A 9,310-nucleotide genomic window follows, 5' to 3' on the forward strand; every position below is an offset into this window, starting at 1 on the left:
GGAGTTTGAGACCAGCCTGGGCAACATAGTGAGACCCTCATCTCTATTATTAAAAAAGAGAAAAAGAAAAAATAAAAACAATATATAGTTATAGAAAACAAATTGTTGATTTTTTCAAAAAGAAAGACAGTATCACTTTCCTCTTTGCTAACACTCAATCCAGGAAGACCTGAGACAAGGATGCAGGCCCCAAGTGTTCCAGCTCTTTGTTGCTTCATCTCTTACCAGTTACTGGGCCACACACATCTACTCAGGGAGTAAACCCCTTGCCAAGGTTCAGTTGCCACTGGGCCAGAGTCAGATTATCAGTAATGGCTACATATAAAACTTATCTCCAGAACAATGTGTAGATCCTTGCTTTACATCTGTGTAATTAAATGTGCCATCCAGGGAAGGTGTTTTCCCCTAAAAATAATAAACAGGCACCTCCAAAAATGAACTTAGGCCTTTAACACTTAACAGAAAAAAAATTCTACCTTTTTTTTTTTTTTTTTTTTGAGGCGGAGTCTCGCTCTGTCGCCCGGGCTGGAGTGCAGTGGCAGGATCTCAGCTCACTGCAAGCTCCGCCTCCCGGGTTCACGCCATTCTCCTGCCTCAGCCTCCCGAGTAGCTGGGACTACAGGCGCCCGCCACCTCGCCCGGCTAGTTTTTTGTATTTTTAGTAGAGACGGGGTTTCACTGTGTTAGCCAGGATGGTCTCGATCTCCTGACCTCGTGATCCGCCCGTCTCGGCCTCCCAAAGTGCTGGGATTACAGGCTTGAGCCACCGCGCCCGGCCAATTCTACCTTTTTTTTGAGACATGGTCTTGCTCTGTGACCCAGGCTGGCATTGAGTGGTACCATCCCAGCTCACTGAAGGCTCAACTTCCAGGGCTCAAGCAATCCCCCCACCTCAGCACCCCCGGTAGCTGGGACTACAGGGGTGCGCCACAATACTGGGCTAATTATTTTTACTTTTTTGTAGAGACAGGGTCTCCCTATGCTGCCCAGGCTCGTCTTGAACCCTTGAGCTCAAGGGATCTTCCTGCTGGGGCCTCCCTAAGTGCCAGGATTGCAGGCATGAGCCACCACGCCCAGCCAAAAGTCTATTGTTTTTAGCCCATTCACGTTTAATGCAACAATTGAAACGGTAGGTTTTAGGTTAACCATTTTACTACTTTTTTCTCTTTTTTCCCACTGATGTTTTGTGTCTCTCTTACTTCCCTGCTTTCTAAGTATTTGAATATTTCTTTAAAATTCTATTTTATCCATCTCCTTTTTAGCTATGTCTCGTTGTATTTTTTTTACTGTTTTCTTGGAGATTACTATATATTATATATATAATTTATATTATATATCATATGATATATTATATAATATATAGTAGTATATATTATATAATATATAACATATATTACATATTATATAATACATTATATATTATATAATTTATATATATATATTTTAAGACAAAGTCACTCTGTCGCCCAAGTTAGAGTGTAGTGGTGTGGTCACGTCTCACTGTAGCCTCCACCTCTGGGCTCGACGGATCCTGCCACCCCAGCATCCTGAGTAGCTGGGACTACAGGCTCATGCCACCATGCCCAGCTAATTTTCTTGTTTTTTGTAGAAATGAGGTCTATGTTGCCTAGGGTGGTCTCAGACTCCTGGACTCAAGCAATCCTCCTGCCTTGGCCTCCCAAAGTGCTGGGATTACAGGTGTAAGCCACTGCATCCAGCCTATAACTTTACAGAAAGTTTGCCTTTTATTTAACTTTTCACAATGTAGAGTTAATACCGAACTACTTCATGTAAAATCTGGAAACCTTGGAACCATACAAGTCCATTCACCATCTCTCTGCTTTTTTGCCATGGTTGTCAAATGTATTACATCTATTAGAACCCGCACAGACAATGTTATCATTTTTTTATTTAAACACTCATCAAAAGTTTAAATAAATTAGCTCAAAAAAGTAACATTTGTAAAATATCTCTAATTTTCTTAAAGGAAAATACTCTTAATAAAATGCCTGGAAGATCTAAGTACTTTGTATCTATCTTTCACAATATTTAGTTCCTTCTTATTACCCCCAAGTAACTGGCTCTGCTTTTATTATTTTTAATTTTCAGTCTTTTAGACCTTGTTTATCTGATGCCATTCCAGGATTATACATAGTTGAAAAAAGAAAAACAAAACAAAACATAAAATCTCTTCATTTGTTTCGCTTTTGGTCAAAACATTAGCATTGCCAGTAATGTCCTAACAATCACATTGTCAAGGCAGGAAACTAAACACGTCTTTCAACAAAGAAATACCTCACATTCTGATAGGTAAGCCTTAAGGGGAGGATCTTTAATGGTCTATTGGCCTTTTCAATTTTTGTAACAATCTACTCATTTGGTGGACATTTTTATGACAACCAAGACAGCATTCAAGACATCTGGAGTACGGAATGCTGCAATTGTAAAAGTACTCAATTAAAATCCTTATTTATGTTTGTGTAAAATGTATGAAATATTCTGGAGAAACAGGTTGGGAAGATAACTGTCTTCCCAAGCTCCTATTACAGTGATGACAAGTGTAATTTGGTACTGCAGTTCTACAAAAGCTTTGCTTCTCCACCACCTCTTACAAGGCCTGCATAAGGTGAGACAGAAAAAGGAGCCTCATCACTCACTCCAGCTCTATCACTTGGGTTTTTACAGCTCCACAATTCACTTGAAGTCATGTAAGTCCAGGTGAATCCAGAACCCAAGAAAAATTAATAGTCAAAGAGGAATCAGTGACATTTTCAACAAAATGTACACTCACAAAGCCTTTTGTGTTTGGGGGGAAATTATAGAGCTTGTTTTCGTTATTTGTTTCTGGTTTTGTGTCATTTTTAAGAGGGGGGAAGGAAAACCCCTTTCTCTGGAGAAATAAAGAAATTCTGGCCAGATGGGGTGGCTCATGCCTGTAATCCTAGCACTTTGGGAGGCCAAGGCAGGCAGATCACCTGAGGTTGGGAGTTTGAGACCAGCCTGGCCAATACGGTGAAACCCCGTCTCTACTAAAAATACAAAAATTAGCTGGGTGTGGTGGCAGGTGCCTGTAATCCCAGCTACTCGGAAGCCTGAGGCAGGAGAATCACTTGAACCCTGGAGGCGGAGGTTGCAGTGAGCCAAGATCACGCTATTGCAGTCCAGCCTGGGCGGCAAGAGTGAGACTCTGTCTCAAAAAAAAAAACAAACAAACAAACAAGTAAAGCTCTATATCCTTGACCACACAGAAACTGGCCGGGCACAGCGGCTCACACCTATAATCCCAACACTTTGGGAAGCAGAGGCAGGCTGATTACAAGGTCAGGAGATCGAGACCATCCTGGCCAACATGGTGAAGCCCCATCTCTACTAAAAATACAAAAAATTAGCTGGGCGTGGTGGTGTGTGCCTGTAGTCCCAGCTACTTGGGAGGCTGAGGCAGGAGAATCACTTGAACCCAGGAGGCAGAGGTTGCAGTGAGCCGAGATCGTGCCACTGCACTCCAGTTTGGTGACAGAGTGAAACTCTGTCTCAAAAAAGAAAAAGAAAATTTGCAGTACTTACCATCTTTTTTCATTTAGTGCTTTCATGTAGATGTCTCCTCAGGTAGACACAGGGATAAGATACTAATCTAATACACAATGATATGGGGGCCAATTAATCATTGCATTTTGTTTCAAAGAGTTGTGACTTCTTAGATAAAATATTCTATGTAAACACACAAAGTATATGATTAACTTTGCTCATTTTAGGGTCAAAGAGGAAAAAAATCACTTTATTTCTTTTTTAAGTCTTTGTTCCTTTCAAGCACATAAGAGATTGATGTACTTAGCAAGGTATGTTCATTTAAGTCCAGAAGATCTCAGAGGTGGCCCTGAATCCTATTATACAGATCCCAGTGCAACCATTATTCAGCAAACAGTACTGTCAAAAACATTTTTCAATTTATTATATCTAAACTTTAAAATGCTCTCATATTGATTTTAAGGCATTTCCTACTGCAACACAGAACAATAGATTTTCAATAGCTTCTGGTGAGAATTCATGACCAGTGTTTACATTTTTTCACTCAGACTTAGATCACCCTAATTTGCTTAGTCTAAGGTACCTAACATTATGAGATATTTTTACAGATCCCTTTATTTAATCAACATATACTTACTGAACATTTACTGTGTGCCAAGTCCAGCGTGGAAAATACAGAAACACAGAGCCAAATGATTCTTTCCTGTGCTTTTATTTCTTTTTTCTTTCTTTCTTTTTTCTTTTTTTTTTTTTTGAGACAGAGTCTCACTCTGTCACCCAGGCTGGAGTACAGTGGTGAGATCTCGGCCCACCTCTGCCTCCCGAGTTGAAGTGATTCTTCTGCCTCAGACCCCTGAGTAGCTGGGATTACAGGCGCCCACCACCACAGCTGGCTAATTTTTGTATTTTTACTAGAGACGAGGTTTCACCATGTTGGTCAGGCTGGTCTCAAACTCCTGATCTTGTGATCTGCCAGCCTCTGCCTCCCAAAGTGCTGGCATTACAGGCGTGAGCCACTGCACCTGGCCCTCTGTTTTATCTCTGTCTTTCATGTTAAATGGTTTGTTCAGATATCTGTTATTTCTTAGTTGTCCATTAATATTTATTTACTTTTATTTTTATTTTTTAAATTTATTTTCGAGATGGAGTTTCACTCTTGTTGCCCAGGCTGGAGTGCAATGGCACAATCTCGGCTCACTGCAACCTTGGCCTCCCAGGTTTAAGTGATTCTCCTGCCTCAGCCTCCAGAGTAGCTGGGATTATATGCGCCCACCACCACGCCTGGCTAATTTTTGTATTTTTAGTAGAGGCAAGGTTTCACCATGTTGGCCAGGCTGGTCTCAAACTCCTGACCTCAGGTGATCCACCCACCTCAGCCTCCCTAAGTTCTGGGATTACAGGCATGAGCCACTGTGGCCTGCCATCTGTTAAAATTTAACAGCGAGGAACCAAAGAGTTGATTGAAAGCTCTGGGCACATGTGTGGGTCTAGTCATCTGTAGGTTTCTCTGTGAATGATCTGGCTGGGCCATTTTATTGGAGAACTTGGGATTTTCCATATATTTAGTTATTTCTCTTGGACTGGTCCATTCAAAAGACTCTTCCAGCCTCCTGCCTTGATAAAGAGTTGGTCTCCAGCATTCTGGGAACCAAGGGAAGAAGAGAAAAAAATCTCAGCCTCCTAAACAATTTAAAGAGTCTTACCAGTTATCTTAAATTGAGCTAATGCTATAGTTTCTTTTTTGAGGTCTAACAAATACACTATATTTTACATTATCAGAATGTAATTTACATTAATTACTATGTTAATGAGTACATAAAACATTCGTTTGCATAAAAAAGCTTAGCCTCCAATATGCATACAGTCATTTAATCCTTCTAATTTTCTGTTTTTGCATTCCTGCCCTCAACTGGGGCTGGTTTTTTTTTTTTGTGGAGACGGAGTCTCACTCTGTTGCCTAGGCTGGAGTGGAATGCAGTGGCGCAATTTCGGCTGGCTGCAACCTCCACACCTCCCAGGTTCAAGCGATTTCTCCTACCTCAGCCTCCCGAGTAACTGGGACTACAGGCGCCTGACACCACGCCTGGCTAATTTTTGTATTTTTAGTAGAGACAGGGTTTCATCATGTTGGCCAGGCTGGTCTTGAACACCTGGCCTCTTATGATCCTCCTGACTTGGCCTCCCAAAGTGCTGGAATTACAGGCATGAGCCACCGTGCTAGAAACTGGGGCTTGTTTATTCAGTTTAGAAATGCTGTATCTTTCCCCTCTCCAGAAAATGAGCCTTTAAATCCTCACTCTTCCACTGGGTGGGGACTAACTGAGTATTCCCTATTCAAAGTGTGTTTTTGTTGGGGTTTGAAGAGAAGTGGAGAACTAAGGAATTAGTAATAACTTAAATAGTTAACAGTCTTTTTTTTTTTTTTTTTTTTGGTTTAAGTTTATTTATTGCAGAACACCTCAGAGACTTTATTATTCCAGCATGTATTGTGAATCTTCTAGATTTGGCAGACCCTTGTTTAACCATAGGGCCCTTTTCCTACAAGTGTGTCTGAGGAATTCATTTGAAAGAAATACTGCGTTAGATGCTTACAATCAGTGAAGGTCTCTTGAAACTTTAGATAGGAAGAGGTGCCACCACTTGACTCCATGGCATGTGTTTGGAGGTTCCTGGGACAGTACTCAGGAGTTTGGACACTGTCATCTTTATTCATCCAATTTTGTCCTGGGCAAGATCTTGCTGGTTGAAACAAACTGATTTGGGGGTTGTTTCCTTCATGAAAGTAGCTGTTGAATAGTTCTGAAGGCTAAATCTTTACGTAGAAGTCTATACAGGTTTCTATTCAATATCTATATATTCCTACTGTTTCTTTGTAAACAAACTATAGCAATTAGACAAAAATTGGGCAGTACGCCAAGTTCCAACTGGTGAGATTCTGTGAGTGGATATATACATATATATGTATATGCATATATATATAGTCATTCAGATGTCTCTGGGTACCAAATAGCGTTAAGCTTTAACCTTCATATTTAAGAATATTACCATTTATATAACACCAAATGCCTTCATGGGACGGCACGCACTGAGAGGGACAGATGGAATAAAGATTGCTGATTTACAAACAAGAATGAAACTTCTGAGTTTTCACGTAACAAAACTCTTCCAATCATATATAACTTTAATGAGATTTATTGTGCTTTTCTTTCTTTCTTTCTTTCTTTTTTTTTAAGCTGAGGTCTTATTCTGTTGCTAAGGCTGGAGTACAGTGGTGTGAACACAGCTCACTGCAATCTCAACCTCCTGGGCTCAAGAGATCCTCCCACTCAGTCTCCAAGTAGCTGAGTCTACAAGCACGCAGCACATGCCAGGCTATATTTTAGTTTTTATAGAGACAGGGTCTCCTAGGCCCAAGTAGTCCTCCTGCCTTGACTTCCTAAAGTGCTGGGATTACAGGCATGAGCCGCCGTATTTTTTGTCTTAATAGTCACTGTTAAAACAGTTATAAATTTCCAGGTTTTGTCACCTATCACTTCAGTGTGAGTAATTTTTAAAAAATCTCCCATTGATTAGTTTCACACTGCAGTCAAGAATCTAACCAAAAATAGAATTTGGTTAACTTCAAAGTAGGGACCAGATTTAGTAATAGAGAATAAAGCCCTTCTTTGTTACGTTACAGCCCACGATTAATCCAAAAAGGTCTGGTGAGCTTAGTTACAGATAGGAAAAGGAATTTAGCTAGATTTTAAAAAATATTTTTATGTAGGCAGGCCAGGTCATGTTTATCTAAGGATTCTCTAATTGGATGCCATGAAGTGACGCACTTAATGTGAGCTGCAATGTAAGAATGAAATGACAAAATGAAGCAGAACAAGATAACTTAGTAGTGGGGAGAATAAAAATTAACTGAAGATAGTTAACCCCAAAACATTACTTATTTGAAATCAAGTCACATAATTGCACTTGGAACCTGGTATATTGCTCAATTTTTGTCTAATTGCTGTAGCTGGTTTACAGATAAACAGTCAGAATATGTTTGAACCCAGATAGTCATTTAATGAGTATAACAATGATAAGCAATTAAATTATTTGCGACTTTGAAAAGTTGGTTAGGCATAGTTGCCTTCTGAAAATCAGTTTCCCTTGAAAACTCACTAATACTGTTTAAAAATACACAAGGCATTACATATTTGCTTGCATTATAATCACAGTTTCATGTTCACACACCTTATCAAAAATCCAACACCAACACTGTATCAACAGTGCAACATGAGAGGAAATTTGGCGAACATTAGATGTATTCAATTGCTGCAGTGGCTTAAGTCAATTCACACAGAAATAGGAAGTAATTTTTTTGACATCTCCTTATCAATCAATTAGAGCTGTAACACAAAAAGAATCTACGACGTTTCAAGGCAGGGGTGGGCACGGTAGCTCACACCTGTAATCACAAGCTGGGAAGCCAAGATGGAAGGATTCTTTGATCCCAGGGCTTCAAGACCAGCCTGGGCAACAGAGGGAGGCTCCCGTCTCCAGACACACACAAAATTAGCCAGGCACGATAGCTCACACCTGTAGTTCTACATACTTGGGAGGATCTCGGCTCACTGCAACCTCTGCCTCCTCGGTTCAAGTGATTCTCCTGCCTCAGCCTCCTGAGTAGCTGGGATTACAGGTGCCTGCTACCACGCCCGGCTACTTTTTGTATTTTTAGTAGAGATGGGGTTTCACCATGTTGGCCACGCTGCTCTTGAGCTCCTGACCTCAGGTGATCTGCCCACCTTGGCCTCCCACAGTGCTGGGAATATAGGCGTGAGCCACCATGCCTGGTCCTTCTTCACTTTTAACTAACATTTTTATTTTAGTAGTTGTAGATTTACTGAAGTATTGCAAATAATAGAATACTTCTAACCCCATCCCCAGTTTCCCCTAATAAAGCTTACATTAGTATGATACATTTGTCACAATTAATGAATCAATATGGGCACATTGCAGCCGAAAAGGGTGTGGTGGCTCACACCTCTATAATCCCAGGATTTTAGGAGGCGAAAGTGGGCAGATCACTTGAGGTCAGGAGTTCAAGACAAGCCTGGCCAACATGGTAAAACCCTGTCTCTATGAAAAATACAAAAACTAGCCAAGTGACGCCACTTGTAATCCTAGTTACTCGGGCGGGCGGGCAGGGAGGTGCTGAGATGAAAGGATCACTTGAACCCAGGAGGCAGAGGCTGCAGTGAGCCAAGGTCACGCCACTGCATTCCAGCCTGGGCTACAGAGCGAGACTCCATCTCAAAAAAAAAAAAAAAAAAGAAAAGATACATTAGTGAAATTCTACACTTTATTCAAATTTCCTCCATTCTTGCCCAGTGCCCTTTTTCTGTTCTAGAATCCCATCCACATGCCACATGACATTGTATCGTCATGTCTCTTGACTTTGACAATCTGTCAGACTTTGTGTTTGATGGCCTGATAGTTTGAGGAATACTGATCAGGTATTTTGTAGAATATCCCTCAATTGCGGTTTGTCTGATGTGTTTCTCATGATCATGCTGGGGTACAGGTTTTCAGAAGGAGAAGCAAAGTTCCATTTTCATCACATCATATCAAGGGTACACACTATCAGCGTGACTTATCACTGCTGAGGTGGACCTTGATCAACTGGTTGAGGTGGGTGTGGGCAGACTTCTCCACTGTAAAGCTGCTCTTCCTCCTCTCCTCCTTTCCACAAGGTAATCTTTGGAAGGAAGTCACTATATGTAGCCCACACTGAAGAGTAGACAGTTTT

This window comes from Trachypithecus francoisi, unplaced genomic scaffold (genome assembly GCF_009764315.1).
Source record: "Trachypithecus francoisi isolate TF-2019V2 unplaced genomic scaffold, Tfra_2.0 Lachesis_group18, whole genome shotgun sequence".
Taxonomy (NCBI): domain Eukaryota; kingdom Metazoa; phylum Chordata; class Mammalia; order Primates; family Cercopithecidae; genus Trachypithecus; species Trachypithecus francoisi.